The sequence below is a fragment of the Pinus tabuliformis genome, chromosome 1_2, assembly GCF_031772625.1.
Source record: "Pinus tabuliformis cultivar Carrire ecotype Pingquan chromosome 1_2, CPIR1, whole genome shotgun sequence".
In the NCBI taxonomy this organism is placed as follows: domain Eukaryota; kingdom Viridiplantae; phylum Streptophyta; class Pinopsida; order Pinales; family Pinaceae; genus Pinus; species Pinus tabuliformis.
In genome coordinates this window covers 527,861,441-527,878,950 of record NC_142298.1, presented here as the reverse complement: position 1 = coordinate 527,878,950, position 17,510 = coordinate 527,861,441, and the positions used below count along the sequence as shown (strand labels likewise).

Here is a 17,510-nt window from a genome sequence, read left to right as displayed (position 1 = left end):
ACCTGGGGAAAATCGTCATAACTTTCTCTCTGTGGATCGGATTGAAATTTCGTAAGAATGTACAGAAAGAGGACGGACTGTAGTTTCTTGTATGCATTTTTCAGATCCAAAGGTTGAAACAGTGACTCGTGGCACGTCGTACAAGTTCGCTCTACTGAACTAGTCTATAATCAGGTCATATTGGGAGATTGTGCATAACTCTTTCTTGGAGAATCCAATTTGGATCAGACTGGTGGCATTGGAAAGAGGACACATAGGGCTACTACAGGTCACAATTTTGGAACTTAAAGATCCGAAAGTACAGAGTTACAGTCGTTTCAAGGTAGAGCTCCTAAAATCAAGAAAAAGCAAGATGAGGAAGTTTGATGGCAAGGATCCGGTAAATTGGATACTTCAGATGGAGCAATATTTTGATACACATGGTGTAAAACTGTTACAAAAGGTATGTATTGCATCTTCATATTTAGGACCAGATCAATTTTTATGGTACAAAGGGCTTTGTTCTCGTAAACAACTTGTTACGTGGTCAATTTTCACAGAGGAAATGATAGCACATTATGAGGATACAAAGAGCAACACCTTCTTTAGAGCAACACCACAACAATTGGAAAGAGTAAAAGGGCTTTGTGACATAGTGGAAAGAAAAATTATGGAAACCAGGAAGTGTATGCCTCACAACTATAAAGATGGAAGTGTTGTTTCTCCTAGCCTTCCACAACCTACAAGGGTTACACCACAACAATTGGAAGAAAAAAGAGAAAAAGGGCTTTGTTACAATTGTGATAGCAAATGCACTAAAGGTCATAAGTGTGCTGCGAAGAAATTATTTTACATAGAATATGAAGAGGAGGAAGAAAAGGATCAAGAAACAACAAAAGAAGAAGATATATGCCAGGACCCAACCCCAGAAAAAGAAGAAATGAATCAGACCATATCTTGTAAAGCATTGGCAAGAATTACCACTCCTCAAACTCTCAAGATAGAAGGACATATCAAGAAGAAAAAGGTGCAAGAAGTGAAATATCACATCGAGAAAGAAGAAATGAATCCAACCATATCTTGTAATTCATTGTTCGAAATTACCACTCCTCAAACTATCAAGATAGAAGGACATATAAAGAAGAAAAATGTTCAAGAAGTGAAAGATCACATCGAGCATCAAGAAATAAATCCGACCATATCTTGTAAAGGATTGGAAGAAATTACCACTTCTCAAACTCTAGAGATAGAAGGACATATCAAGAAGAAAAAGGTTCAAGTAGTGAAAGATCACATTGAGCATCAACAACAAGTTCTCCAACTTTTAAAGGATAAAGCCACTTCGGTGCAAAATCAAACGAAACAACACGCACTTAAAAAATGGCGACCTTACCGAATGGGAAGACTCTTCAAGGATGAGGATGTGGAAGCATTGTTTTGTGCTATTTATATTATCCAACCAGATTGGATAAACGAAGCAACGGATGAATGGAAGAAGGATGAAGAAGTATGGCCACTTATTCAAAAGTTGCAAAAGATCCCAATTCAAACAATATTGCCAGAAATTAAAGAAGAAGGAAAAATCATATTGGAACCTGGAGCAGTCACAGAAACAAGAACCCGACAGCTACGAAATCGATCAATTTCAGAGTATCTCATCAAGTGGAAGAACTTACCCGCTGAATATTCCACATGGGAGGACAAGAATTTTATGCAGAAGCATCAAGAACTACTCAAGCATTGAGGACAATGCTTTTTGAAGTTGAGGGGCATGTTAAGCCCCTATACTACTAGTGTAACCCCTTATTGTTATTAGTATAACCCACTTATTATATTGATGTACCCATGTAGTGCCCATATTGTTACTATTATGCCCCATAGAAGCCCACTATTGTTATTATTGTGCCCTTACATTATTATTGTTATGTCGGCTCTGATTATGTTATGACCCCTTAGACTCCTATATATAGAAAGGAGGTCTTTTCATTTGTATCATCCAAGAATTGTTCATTTATCTAATGTAAAGGAGGTTGCCCCCTCGAAGAGGCTGAATTATAAGGCGTTGATCTATCTTTTCTATCTTTTCTTGAGCTGGTTTCATAACAGATCGCCAGCCATTCGCACAGACCTGTTCTTCTTCATGCAGTTCTCCCATCCACCTTTCCTCTAAACATTGCCTCAACTCCATTAATACACAGTTGTAAACCCTGTGCAGCCTAACCCTCTCCTCACTGCTTGTCCCCATGCTTTCCCTGCAATCAAACCCTCACGCAGCCTTTCTTCCTCAATCTGCAGTTCAATCTCCCACGATGTTCCATACATTGTCTACTCTTCCTCACACGTCCATTGTTCTGCTCCAGCGACCGCAAAGCCTTCAACCTTCCTTGCTGCACCTGCACTCTCCTCCTCGCTGCCTGTCTTTCTTTCTCGCCATCGAACCCTCGTCTCCCTTCACCGTCACCTTCTCCTCCCGTAAACCTGTACACAGCAAATACCACGCATTCGAATTTTTTTGTTTGTTATATATGCGAGTGATTAGGTTTAACGTGTGTACCTTTTTTTTGTTCCATTAAATTTTAACTTGGTTCAATTTTATTCCTTGGTCTTGGATTTTTTCTATTATTTTTATTTCAATTCGATTGGGTTTCATTCCCTTTTTTTTCTTTTATTAATTTTTATTTTTATTTTTTTTACTCTTGGTTTCATTTGATTTATATTTTTTATTTCACTTTGTTTTCATTTATGATTTTTATTTTTATTTTATTTTTTTTAAGATTTTCTTTTATTTTCAATTTAAATTTTATTTTTTTTCATTAGAAGGTCCTAAAAATAAAAATATAAAATACTTCAAAAAATATCTAAAATACTTAAAAATATAAAAATCTGAAAAAAATAAATAAATAAATAAATCTTTAAAAAAAAACATTAAAACATTAAAAAAATTGTAAAAAATCTTAAATTTTTGGTAGCTTGAGAATTAAAAATGAAATAAATTAAGGGGTTTTCGCTTAAACATTAAAATTTTTAATGTGGCCTATGGCCCATTAAAAATTTTGATTTTTAACCTGTTGATTTGTTTTACTTCTTTAGTTATCGCCTAAGGAATAATTAAGATTTGAATTTGAAGTTCCTTAGTGTTATTAAATGCATATTTTTCTATGGTCAAGGTGCAATAAACGTTTTAAATCATATTTGGCTATTGGAGAAAGTTAATTGAATCTAGATCTGGGCAGTTAATGAAAATCATTTTAGATCTGGAATCTTTTGCATGTTACAGTGTTGGGCGTTTATATTGATTATTCATGATTGTCATTATTCGTCACATATTGGAAAATTGTTCTGGATAACTTGTTTTATTTAGTTGATGGTTAATTCAAATATTAAAGGCACTGGTCTATAATTATTCATATCTTGTGGTCATGTCTTGGTTAAATTAGTGTTTAATCTATTCATCTGAGTTAATCAAGATTCATTTACATTCGTCAAGTTTTCCATCTTTAAGTCTCCTAGAGCCTGTGTTCCATAGGTTTTCTCATCCATTTACCTCAGGGACTACCCCCCTTGACTTGCCTAGGAGAGAGTCTAAATGGAGTGAGTAAGGATCAAGAGTGACAGCCCTTACTCTGAGCGTTGTCGCGATGCCTAGACACTTTGTGTGACAACACATAGGACACACTTATTTTAGAACACAATAGTCCCCGGAAAAACCCAATGCGGGAAAACCAGTGCAGCAGCTTTGAGGGTTTATTATTATGCAGGAGAAATATCTAAATACAAATCTAGGATGCTCATCTAGCAATCATTTTCAAAGAAAATACTAGCGGAAAATCCAATTGAGTTTTACCTTACTTCACCTGGCAGAACTCCAGCTGATCTAGCATAACACTGGCTAACCCCAGCTATTTCTGCATTGGCCCTGTGTCAGCTCCTCTGCCCTTTGCATCAGCTATCCCGGTTGTTCTGGTAGTTCCAACTTCTGCGTGACAGACAGCTTTCCCCTCTGCACAGTCCTTTCTAGCTCTGCGTCAAGGCTGCGTAGGCCCACACTGGCCCATCGTCAGCTCTCCCGGCTACTACGTTGCCTCTCTGCAAGCTCTCTCTGTCTCTCTATCAGTATTCTCCAGAAAGTCCTTCTTCCGGATTCTCACTACCCCTCTGCTGTTGAATGATCACTTAGTTCGAATTTCTCAACTTCCTAACCCCACAAATCGAACTCTTGATCAACTCATTCTCTCCGTGTGTGTTTTCAAATGAACCCCAAGCCTCCATCTTATACTTTTCCTGTTGAGTCTTCAACGGTCGAGATTAAGTCTCTAATCAACGATTAAGATTAAAACATGACTTGATCTGCCTTCTAAATCATTCTCACCCATATTTTGATTAATACCCATTAATATTTTAATTTCCCTAAGTTTATACTTAGGAACTGCATTAAAAATATTAATTATTTTAATAAAATACAATCCGGGTGGAATTTCACCAAACTGTTTCTGGGTTCTTTAGAACTCATGTGCCTTAGCCTCTCCACCAATTTTCAAGGCTAAAGCACTTTCGATGCTACAAAAACTAACACAGTCAACACGGACAAAACACAAAGGAGGATTTCTGACACATCAGGGACAGCTGACATGGAAGAGGGATATGTTCATAAAAAGGCAAGAAGTCAAGGGCATGGACAGGAACAGGAACAAGAACAGGAACAGAAGGAGGAAGAACAGTGTATTCAGCTAGAAACACAAATAACCCAGGTTTCCAGATCAATCTGGAAATACCACCAGTTGCTTCTTCTACATCCTCGACTGAGGTAGCTGTTTCGGAATCAGAGGATAGCCTGTATGCTACAAGAGCAAGTTGGTCACAGGGGAAGGCCATCCAAGTGAGAAACAGGAAAGCAAAAGAAAAGTTGCACCAAGAAATGGCCTCTAAGATAACTCCACGTCACACAAGAGTACTAGCCGCAATGGACCTGGAGGAGGAGGAGATGAAGATAAGATTGCGGCATCCTTCAGTCCAAACTCTGCCTTCTGGCCCTCAGTTCCAGGATTTGGATGTATCTTCGAATTTAACTAGTGTCCCCTTGGCAAATAAAGTCAATTCACACAGGCAGGTTGGAGAAATGTTGTATAATGACATTAACAAGCACCAGATGACTATCGACAGGGCTCAAACTTATATAGAGATCTCCGAAAATGTAAAGACGGAGAAGATCAAGTCCCGAGCGATTTTTCAACAAAAGGAAGCATATAAAGAGCTAATCATGAAGATGGGGGTGGATCCCGAGGATAAGGCAGCAATAGCAGTTGTTTTGCAGGCCACTCAAAAAGAGAACCAGGAGTTGAGGCGACAATTAGATATGCCTAGAGGCGAGCACATTCAATCTCCTGAATTGATTCAGAGTGAAAGGGAGAAGGAGGACCTAATGCAGGAGCTGACCATGAGCAAGAATAGTGTTACTACCTTGGAACAGACAGTGACTGATTTGCAAAATAGAATCGCTTCTCATGTCTGCACGATAGTAGTGCCTGAAGACCCTCAAAACCCCACTGATCGCCTCACTCAGGCACTGACCGAGCTACGACCATCTGAAGCGAAGTTGTTGAAATATCAGAGTGACTTAGATGCTGCCAAAGCTCAAGTAGCTCAGAAAGAGAAGCAACACCAAGCTTCAATTGCCAATACAGACAAGCTCACTAGAGATCTATAGAGTGCCACTCAAGAAAACAAGGAACTAAGGACCCGACTCAAAGGAAACATGGCTCTCATTGAGACTAGGCAGTTGATATGGGACAAGATCATTTACAAGATCAACCAAAGTTGGGAACAGATAGCCTTGATACAGGACCAAAAGAATCTCATTGCAAAATGTGCTCCTTCTCTCCTAAATGGCAAACAATCAAGCATTACCAACTCTCAGTATGCTAAGAAATATATTCATTTCCTAACTGAGAGGTCAATTGAGGAGCTAAGGCCACTAGATATAGTTGATAAAATGGGTGTGGCGACGGACATCTCTAAAGTAATTTCAAAGGAAGAAGCCAAGGCTAGAGCAGAATAGAGTCTTTCGAGGCTACAAAAAGAGGTGGAAGTTGTCGATGAGGAGTTCAACAAGCTTCTTGAAGCCAGGTTACCTAATCTGTGGGGGCCAAATGGAGAGTTGTTCACACGAGAGCTATATAACCAGAAAATGACTGAGATCAAAAGTAGGACTGGAGTAGCCATCCTAACTCTTGTCATCTCTCTCATCTAATCCTTTCATCTTCACTTTCCGCACCTGGACTTTCCGGTTGGTTACCTGTTTGGGTGGCGACTCCACTTATTCATTCATTTAATCCCTGACAAGGAGCCCTCCCTGAATATCCTCTGCCTCCATCCATTAACTTTTCGATTTCGCCTTTGGAAACTTTGTGAGAGATTCATGCTCAAGTGGCGACTCCACTTCTTCCATTTCGTACATGAATTTCTGCTAGAAGCTCGCTTCTTGTAGAAGTTTTGATTTTCTTGACCAGGGATCTCTCTCTCGATATCCATTTGGCCCATCTTTTTCTCGTTAGGCAGGTCATCATGGATTTTGACTTGTTTGCTCCTTGTGATTTTACTAACATTTAGAGAGCTGCACATGGTTATCCTTATTTTTTTGGTGAAGCCATCGATGAATTTCCTCCTTTTCAAGGTAACAATGCTTTTACTACCGAGACTCGCCTTCGGAATGTCAACCTCTGTATAACCAAGTGTCGCCCATATTCTAACTATGAAGATGTGAAGATGAAGATTTTCATTCTCACCTTATCTGGAGATGCTTTAGATTGGTTTATTAAGTTTCCTGATAGCACTTTTGATTCTCTACAATCAATCGTTGATGCCTTTGAAGATAGATATGGCGATAAAGAAAAGGTCAAAGCGAAAGTTGAAGTAAAGGAAACTATAGAAGTTGAAAATAATTTCAAGGAGTTAATTCAAATGGTTAAAGAGATACAGTTAAATTGGGCTTAAATAATCAAGAATGCAGAAGTTAATCAGGCTCAACTTATTAAAGATATGGAACTTAATCAAGCAAGATTAACAGTTGATCATGCCAAGGAATTTAAATCTATGCTAAGCAAGTTATTAGCCCTAGTGGAAAAGATGACGATCATGGAATTCAATCATTCAAATCAAGTGATTGCCATGGAAGCAAGTTATCAAGAAGAAATAAGTTCAATTCAGAACAGATTGTCAACTATGGATGAAGAAATGACCATCATGAGATTCGATTATAATAATCAGTTAGCTACCATGCAAGCAAATCATAAGAAAGAGATAAACTATATGCAAAATTGCTTCATGGGCATGAAAGCAAAGAATGATAAAATTATAAAGGACATGGAAGCTGGTCAGATATGTCTTCAGAATAGGTTATTGACCATGGAGGAAAACCATGCCAAGGAAGTCAGTGCTATGAAGGTTGAACACTCTAACCAGATGGATGCCATAACAATGGAAAAGATACAGGTACAGAAATTTCAGCATCAGTCAGAGGATGAAAGAAACAAGGAAACGTCAACAGATCATAAGCCTCCTTGTCTATTGCAGCAAGCTCCATCTTATTATGAGGAGGTCATTTGTTCCATTGAAAAGTGGCTAATTGAAGGTGACCCAGATAAAATGGAAATTGATAAGAATCAGGTTGATGCTTACATGCTTGATCCACCAGTCATAACAGATCAAGTTCATAAAGAAGCGCAAGTCACAGAAGTCTTGAACATTCCAAATTTTCCATATGAGCGTTTTTCAGATCAAGAAGGAAGTTGTGCGCCAACCACATCATCATCAACATCACAACCTGCCACAAAGAAAAAGCGCAAGAGAAAGAGAATGAGAAAGCGGTTTGATCCATCTGATGGCCGCGAGCAGCTTGATTTTCAGATAGGAAAAAGTCCTACCGTGTGCAGGATTGGACATGGCACATCCGAGAAACAACCAACAGATTTACCTAAAAGCAAGCAAATGCTCAGTATGCACTATATTGAATGCATTTGATGCCATGGGGCATCTTTGTATTGTATTTCTAACCTTACACCCTGTTATTTCAGTATTTCATTTTGTAGTTAGATTTGTGTTTTTCATGCTATTAGGATAGTTAATAAATGAGGAGCTTATGTCTTTCCTGTGCGTAATGTTCTATGATGATTTTTGGATGGACACTACTTATGTTGTGTGTTGCGTGGATGCAGATTCTGGATTTCTCACATTCCTCCGGTGCAGCAATGTGTCCCCAAGTAGAGCCAGATGTTGACCGCTACGTGTCAACGACCCATAGCAGTATGCCCCCTTTTTTTCGCAAAAGGGATAGCACTTGATCGATGTATCTATGCCGTCCAGCTATCATCATCAACTTGACTTCCAAGATGTTATGTAAACCCTTTCTGCATGTGTATAATGTAAATAATCTCAACAGATCTGTGTCATGTATGTAACAACTTAGGTAAACTTACTTTTCTAGTGACGATCTCTATTCTGGGAGGTTTTTTGTCTCACCGATCCATTCTCGGATGGTCGATAGAGTTTTCCTCTAGTCTTACCCCAAATTTACCTAGGACCTAGAATCTAATTAATTCTAGGTCCTAGGTAAATTTAAATTCTCCAACGGCAAAATTCATCAGTCCTTAAAAATTAAATTTTAAAAGGTCCCGGGAGTAATGTAAATTAATTATTTTGCTAAATTTTAAACTTTTGATCCCTAGGGGTTAAGTCAAAGTCAATTTTTTTGGGAAATTAACTCAAAAAAAAAAATTGAGTTAATTAAAATGCTTTAATTAAAAAATTCGAATTTCCTCAAGAATTAAATATTTCGACGGATGAAATTAAAAGAAATTTTAATATTCATCAACAGTCAAGATTGCTTTGACGAGAATCACTCGAACTAGCCGTTGAAGGATTTATCTTTAAATAGGAAATCATTTGTCAGTCGATCTATCGAATCATGTGCTTAGCAAGAAGCTCTTGTGTAATCTTTTTCTAGATAATAAAGAAATACTTTGGGGTTAAGTTCTGTTGGTGTTACTCTTCATGGGAATAATTTAAGATGTTTTGTTTTCATGCATAATTTTTTCTAAAGCCATTGATGATAGCTTCTAAAGAGTGATTTGAGTACCGGTATCTTGCTCAATCGCTGGGGTTTGAATAATAATCTAAATTTTGAATGTAATAGCAGGTATCTCTATTTGTCTAAGTTTTATTATTATTTTCTCGCTTTATTTTTAATGGCTAGATCAAATTTTGAAGGGAAATCTTGATTTTAGATCCTCAGGCGTTAGGGGAAGTTTTCAGTTGGACCAGCCAACCCCCAACCCGTGTTTTCTGAAGAACCCAGAAAAATTAATCGTAGGCTTATCATAAGATTTTTGTTGGTGATGCACGAAGAGTTTCGAGTTAACACCTTTAAAATTTTAAAAACTTTTAATTTATGTGCAACATAATGGTAGATCTAGATGATTAGAGCCTACAATTCATAAATTTTGTAATTATTTTTCTAACATGGGTTTTTCTGGATTTTAGTTTTTATCATTGTATATATCGTTTCGGGGTTTTCATGTTGTAGTGCAGCTACAGATCTGAGGAAGAAATTTGTGTAGAGTCCAGATCTAGGCCCTGGAGGGTAAGATTTGGATCTTTAGGGTTTATCAACATAATTTTCTGGGGATATTATTCAAATTTTTTTGCAGTCCAAGGGTTTAAAATTTCTTGGATCTGGAAATTTTCATAAGGGTTTCAGGGATGAATCTGAAGCAAAGGAACACATCATTTTAAATCAAAATTTCTCTGAAATTTTTTAAGTTTTTGGGCTACCATTTCTTTGCTGATTGATTTTTTCGATCTGCTGCCCAGGTTTTTGGGTTCGCACAAAATTTCAAAATTTTTAAGAAAACACTTCTGCAATTCCATTGTTGCCATCCCTCTGCTCACCCCTACTCAGCTCCAGCGACCCTCCTTCTACCCTCGTTCTTCCATTTCCCATTCACTCCCTGCAAAACGCTGCTAAAAAAAAACGGTTGCCAAAAGCTCCAGCTCTTTTTCATTTCTCTGTGCCCTTCCTCGCTCATCTATTCTTGCGTCAATTTGTCTGCTCCCTCCATTCGCAGCCACACAAACCTGCAAAAAACCTTGTTGCCTAAACTCTCCCTCGTTGTCATCGCTCCATCCCCTCGCAGCCCTTTTCATCTGCAAATCTGCTACCATAACCCGCGGCCTCTATCACAATTACCTCGGCCCTCACCCTCCATTCATTTGCTGTCGAAACTTGCTATCGTTGCCTCTTCTCCTCCTTGAACTCACAGCCTCCTTTGCTGCACCTGCAAATCGAGTGCGTTTCTGCCTGCAAAACCATTTGCCACAGCTCCATCTCCACCTCATCCCTGCATCCTCCATCCCGTGGCTCATTCACTTCCTTCTGCCGTCGAGCCCCTCCAAATGCTGCTTCCGTCGTCGAGCCCTTCTAAAACCTGCACATACAACATAAAGACATCTGACTTTGTTTTGTTTCATTTTGTATGTTAGGTTAGGTTTTTGGCTTTTAGATTAAATCAATGTATTTGTTTTACTTTTTTTGATTTGTTTCATTCTATTTTTTTTTCCATTTTTTTTTTTTAATTCATGACTTTGATTTTATGTTTTGATTTCTTTTTATTTTTATTTTTTATTTTGTTTTTAAAAAATTTTAAAATCTAAAAACTAAAAAAAAGTAAAAATTGAAAATTGTTTGGTGAATTTAGAATTGCTAATGAAATAAATCAAAACCATAACTTAAGCTTTCACATTTTAAAAACTAAATTTTTATGTGGCCTACGACCCATTAAAAATTTAAATTCAATTAAGGTCTTTTGATATTTTTATCTTTGGTCACAATAAAAAATTTAATTGCCACATTAAATTTGCTTCATGAGTTTACACATTAGAAATTTACTTAAGGGATAAAAAATTCTAATCTAAAGTTTCTCGGTGTCTTTTGTGTTAAGTGTAAGATTTTAAATTTTGTGGTAGTGATTTCTCTATTGTCAAGTGCGATTAATGTTTTAAAATCATTGGCTATAGGAAAAAGATAAGTAATTCTAGATTTGGGTTATTGAAGAAAATCATGTTTTTAAACCTGAAATCATTGCTTAGCATTTAAATTTCATAATTCTGCATAGGATTTAATTGCTAGAATATCTTGCATGATAAGGTTTTGGGCGTTGACATTTAATTATTCATGATCATCACTTTGCCACATTTATAAATTGCTCTGGATAACTTGTTTTTATTTAGTCTATGGTTAATTGAATATAAAGGCACTGGTCTATAATCATTTCTATCTTGTGGTTGTGTCTTATTTTATTAAGATTTATCCATTTCGGTTAACCAGGACTTGTTTACATTCATCAAGTTGTTCATCTTTAAGTCTCCTAGAGTCTGTGTTCCACATGCTACCCTCATTCATTCACCCTAGGGACTACCCCCCTTGACTTGTCTAGGAGAGAGTCTAAACGGAGTGAGTAAGGATTAGAGTTACAGTCCTTACTCTGAGTGTTGTCGCAATGCCTAGACACTTTGTGCAACAACACAGCGGATACTAACAAATCAGATCTACAGATCTATAGATCTGTATAACAGTAGAGAGAAACCCAGATCTACCAGATCACTGAAGCCAATATGTCAAACCCTAGATCTAAACTCTGGTTGCTCTCATCAAAACTGTCAGTGTGCGACCGAAACTCCCTGGTCGCTCTCTCGGATCTGCTCGCTCGCTCTCAGGAAGACTTTGTGCATGCGACCAGGGTGCAACACACCTAAAACCCTTGGTCTCTCCTTTGAAGTTATTGTGCATGCATCCGAGACAACCTGGTCGCTCTCAGAACCACTCTGTGCGAGCGACCGGGGACCAAAACTTCCAGATCTGTCTTTGAAGCTCTAGTTGCTCCCATAAGCCCCTATTCCAGCGTCCAAGGATCTATGGTCGCTCTCATAGGCTTGTATGCCAGCTTCCAAGGACCAAAATTCCTTGTTCTGTACCAGTGTCCGAGATCCAAAAAACCCTAACTCAGAGCGAACCTTTCACCTATGATTTTGGACCTTTGTGCGAACTCCTTCTGTCGAACCTGTGCAAACCAAGACAAAAGAGAAGAGAAAATGTGTCCAAATTATCTTGAGGTCTCTTCTATTTATAGGTTTTCCTAAGGGTTCACTTGGGGTTAAGACTGACCCAAGCAGTTACTCATGTGGTTAGGGCCGACCCATTCCATAATACATGTATGAATAAAATAATTCATAACTCAACTTTCGCTTGACCAAATTGGGTGATATTTAGGTCAATTTTGGTCCTCTCAAAAAGAGGAATCTAATGCAATCATCATCTCGATCATTTGAGTTGTCCAAGGTGGAATTTTACCGCAATTGCAAAAATTAACACTCCCTCTCAACTAGGGAGAATTCCACCTGCCAATATTTGTCCATCGAACAATATGCCATTCTGGAATCTTCGAGTGTCATCACGTATCATTACGGATCATCTTTGTCATGTAGTAATCGTGCCATGTCCATCTCAAGTGTCTCATCATCACAAATCATCATTGTACATCTTGATCTATCCTTTGCTTATTCCTGCTTATCACTTGATTGTTCTTGCTCATATGTTGAACATTCTCAAATCTAGAAGAAGAAGAATTTGTTACCAGAGGGGAGCTCAAGCTACCACCCTCTATCCATCAGGTTGCTAGCCGGAATCTCTGTCGGTGAGCTACTACTCGGATCATCATCAATCGTCATCGAAGAGCATATCATCAAGGAGCACATCTCAACCTGGAACCACATCGGAGAGCAATAGTTTCCACCCATATCGAGCAATAGGATAACTCATCGCACAAGGGAGTACACCCTCGACCCTGGAATTTCATCAGGGAACTTACCCTCAACTCGGAATCATATTGGGTTATCTCAGCCCATCCTATTACCTACTAATCTTCCCATCAATGACCCAAAATAGTCATGTGGTAGAACACCTGCATCATAATCGACTTGGGTTGTACACTCTCAACTTGTTGGCCAAACAAGGAGCAGTATTCTCGACAAGCTGGCCTGCTTGTGGGTATGATGCCAACTAGAGTATACTCTGCAAAGACCAAACAAGGGAGCAGCCCATCCTATTACCTACTAATCTTCCCATCAATGACCCAAAATAGTCATGTGGTAGAACACCTGCATCATAATCGACTTGGGTTGTACACCCTAAGTACACTCTCAACTCGTTGGCCAAACAAGGAGCAGTATTCTCGACAAGCTAGCCTGCTTGTGGGTATGATGCCAACTAGAGTATACTCTGCAAAGACCAAACAGGGGAGCAGCATTCTCCGACCCTATGAAGATAGGGGAGCAGCATTCTCCAACCCTATGAAGATAGGGGAGCAGCATTCTCCAACCCTATGGGTAACAAATAGGGGTAACGCCCTATTGTCCAGAGTTCCCTCAACTCCATGAGCCCTTCATCCTCAATTCCTCACCGTGGGAGCTCAAACAGGGGGGAAGAGTTGGCTCAGTGTCCTCGATCAGCACTACTCTCATCATACTTGAATCTAGTATCTACTTTTCTCAATAGCAGTTGTTTCCTGTTCATATAGAACATCAAATCAAGTGTCATGTCAGATCATATATAATCATATAAATCACAAAAGGATACCATAGTCATCCTCCCTCTCAAGGAGGTGCTAATCACAAGCCTGAGCTTGTTTCGAACAACTGCATTGTCTCAATATATGAGAGTATCTCGGTCCCAACTATAAATATGGGACTTTCTGCTAATCGGATCTCAATGTATCCATGTCATATCCAAATCATGCTCAGGAGCTTCTTCATCCTACCTCACAGCTAGCCATGCTAGCAACATCGTACTCATCCTCAATCGTACTATGGACCTCTCATCCAGGATATCATGGCAAATCTCATACTAAAGTAGCATCCAAATGTGCTTATCAACAATAATCTCAAATGTCAGCAATACATCTATGCAGACACATATCATAGGAGAAATATCTCATGCTCGATGGCAACTCTATGTGAGTGAAGTAGCTCAATCATGAATGGAACATTAATGCTTCAATCAACTGTCAGGTGCCATGTCAAGTTCAACAACATCTTGAACTACAAATCGAAGTATCCAAGGATTTACATTTTCATTATTCAAAAACATTTTCCCATAGCTTTGCAATATATAATTTCTTTCCCAAATTCCAAAAATCGATTCATCATGCCATGATACATCATTTTGGGCTTCAGAAGCCATCTCCCTCTGATTTAGATCATCACAGGCTCATCACCTATCACAAGTAGATCATCAGGATATAAAACCAAAATCAATATCAAAGTCATACCTTGGAACTCATCATCCTGAATTCATCAGATAACTGTCAAATATAGACATATCATGATTGCAATGCTCTAAGCATGTCTTGCTAACCCAGCATAATCAGCTTTACATAAATCAATGTTGTATCATATCGGCAAAGTCATCTCATCGGAGTTTAGAAGTTCGATCACGACCATTATCAAAGTCATCATTATCATAGTATCAACACTTTCAACCAGGAGACAGGTAGAGCTCATATCAAATCATGACTTCATCGTGCCAACAAGTTGTCATCAATCATGCATTATCAATCCAGACTTGATCAAGTCATTCTCAGAATCATAATACAAGTCATTTATGTCGCTAGGTGCAAATGCATATACCAAGGATGAGTCATGCAAGTTCCACTTCATGTTGAATCACAACTATCATTACCTCAACCATTGTGCTAGGAACAAGGAAGCCAATACAAAATCATGCTTCTGAATATTCACATAAGTCATTATGCCCACATAGCATAAACATCAGGGCAAATCAACAATCATCAAATCAGATCATTAGACATCAGATCAAGTCCAAGTTTGTTATTGTAGAGAGATCTATAGTCAAAGCACATCTCAATCATCAATTCAAAGTTATTGTCAAGCATCATGACAAACCACTGTTCCTATATACTAGTAAGGCAAACCATGGCAACCTCTTGTAGCACAAACATAATGACATATCTATATGTATGTCCCAGTCACCTGCAAACACAAGTTCAGTCTGTATGTTCATATTATGGCAAACATTCAACCTTTTCCTACTAGCAAATCTTGTTGTTATCTACCACACATCTGTAGGACTGGCATCCTCCAGGTGACCATCTGGTTTCATGCACAATACTTCTTTATGTGATCAACAATTTAACCCAACAACTTTAGAAATCAGATTACAGAGGCAGAATATGTCAGAGACATCTTGATTCAGAATTCAGAAAGCTTCAGATGATGGTCAATTGTAGTCAAACCTTTGGTCACTCCCTTTAGGTTAGCATGAGAGCGACTTTAGCTGCCTAGACATTGTCTAGGCCTTAGCATGCGTGCGTCCAAGGACGAGATCTCCCATATCAGTGACTGCGTCCAGAGAAAAAACCCTAATTTATGTACGGGCTTCAGATCTGAGACCCTGTTGCAGATCAATACTGTCAGATGCACATAAATCATACTTCAGCAACACAGAATGCAAATAGTAGTATGAGTAAGAGTCTTGAAAAGAGATTCTCCCTCTGAATGGGATCTACTTCATATATCTTCATTCATGTCAGCAGCCTGTCTCTACTAGAGTCATGCAACAGCAGATTTGTTAGATCATAAACATATGGCTATCAGCATCATGACATCAATCTTTCATCAAAGGTTAGACTCAAAGCAGTAGATAGATGCAACATCATATCTCAAAGATTATGAACACAATAACATTTTCTGTCAAGTCACTCCATCAAGTTACTGCATCCAGTTTAACCATATGCCATCAAGACAAGACCACAGGCAGTAAGAGATCTAGAATATCAATCTTACACTTATACCTCTCACATCAAGGTTATCATGCTCTTCATGACCAATGAGATCAAATTAGGTCATTCAATAAAGCTTTATCAAAACAACAAGAGTGTCAATCACTCTTTCCATATGCTTTCATCATGCTTATCGCAAGCATTACCAGCAGACTCATGTATAGGAGTCAATGAACTATCCTTCTATATGAAATCCATCATGACAAGTATCAAGAGTATCATTTTCTAGAGCCAAGGTGCTAGCCTTCTTTATAGGATCAAGATATCCAACAGATAGATCATAGATGTTAGCCAAACATCAAGTGTATCAATGTATCAACATTAGATAGCCTCATAGAATTCAAGAAGATAAAAAATGTTCAACACCAGGTGCATCTTTTCATCATAGGAAACATAGATCCAAGTCACTTTCATGTGCATGTATGAGCCATTAAAGAAAGAGACATTCTCATCATACCTTAGGGCTTACCGAGCCAATAGCTGAAACACAACATACCATGCATACCTTGTGGTATTCAAATACCTGAGCACCTACTCATTAGACATAGGCCACTTGAAGCACTTTGTCATCTTTTCATCAAGTACCTCTGTCTTTTTCCAGATCTGCATCTCAAAGTGATCCTCAAGAAGGATCTACTCATCACTTCTCATCAAGGAGGTTAGAAACATCCATATACTCAAATATATATGCAGGAAGTACAAGAAATAAACATAATCATCAGATCTATAAGTCTAACAAGTAAGAAGCATCATAAGTCAAGAAATACTTATCTTCAATGAGAGGTGATCTTCTCCCTCTTGAACCAATCTTCAAGAGCCATCAATGTCCATGGTCCATATACCAATGTTGCCTTCAAGTATCCAACCAAGTTTGTTAGGGATTATCCCATCTAGGGCTTCATCGAATCTTCGTCAAGTGCTTCACATAGACCATGCTAGAGTTTCATACATCAAATCTCAAGTCTTTGCCATAAACCAGGGTTTTCTCTCCAACCCTAACCTCATATAATCCATCAAACCCTAATCATCAAGATTCCTAGGGTTTTCTTCAAACCCTAGAATTCTTTTAGGTCTCCACCATCCTCTTCTTGCTTCCATCAAAGGTGTCATTATCGGGGTGATCTCCATGAATTTTCTTCAGCCCAGCTCTGATACCATGTTAAATTTTCTTAGGGCAACATTGTTCTTTACTTTGATAATTGCATTTCACCATTAATACATTAAGTTCACCCCATATCATCATTACATTATTCAGATCTACACCATTATACATCAGCATATGCAATTATACAGAAAGAAACAACATCATCATCATCATCAATGCAACGGAACATAAAAGGAATAGTAGAAGAAAAGCATGCACTCACATAGAGACACCAGGATTGGTCCAAGACCAGGGCAAAACCCACTATGGGGAAAACCCTTGCAAATCTTCTTCTTCTTAGATCGTCATCAAATGATGTAGCAAAAGAGAGTACAATGATCCATAACTTTATCTATGCAGCAAAAAAATAATGATATCCATGAAACAGATCTAATCATGCTAGGAATCAAAACCCTCATACTGATGGTTGTAATGAGCTGTCACAAACTGATGTCAACTGCTGCCACTATGTCGAACACTGT

The 17,510-nt window shown here is 38.4% G+C and overlaps 1 protein-coding gene across 1 annotated transcript in view; it reads right to left on the bottom strand.

Moving 5' to 3' along the window:
- Positions 1 to 17,510, bottom strand: part of LOC149206649 (uncharacterized) — a 284,803-nt gene that overhangs the window by 74,442 nt on the left and 192,851 nt on the right. The window lies entirely within an intron of this gene.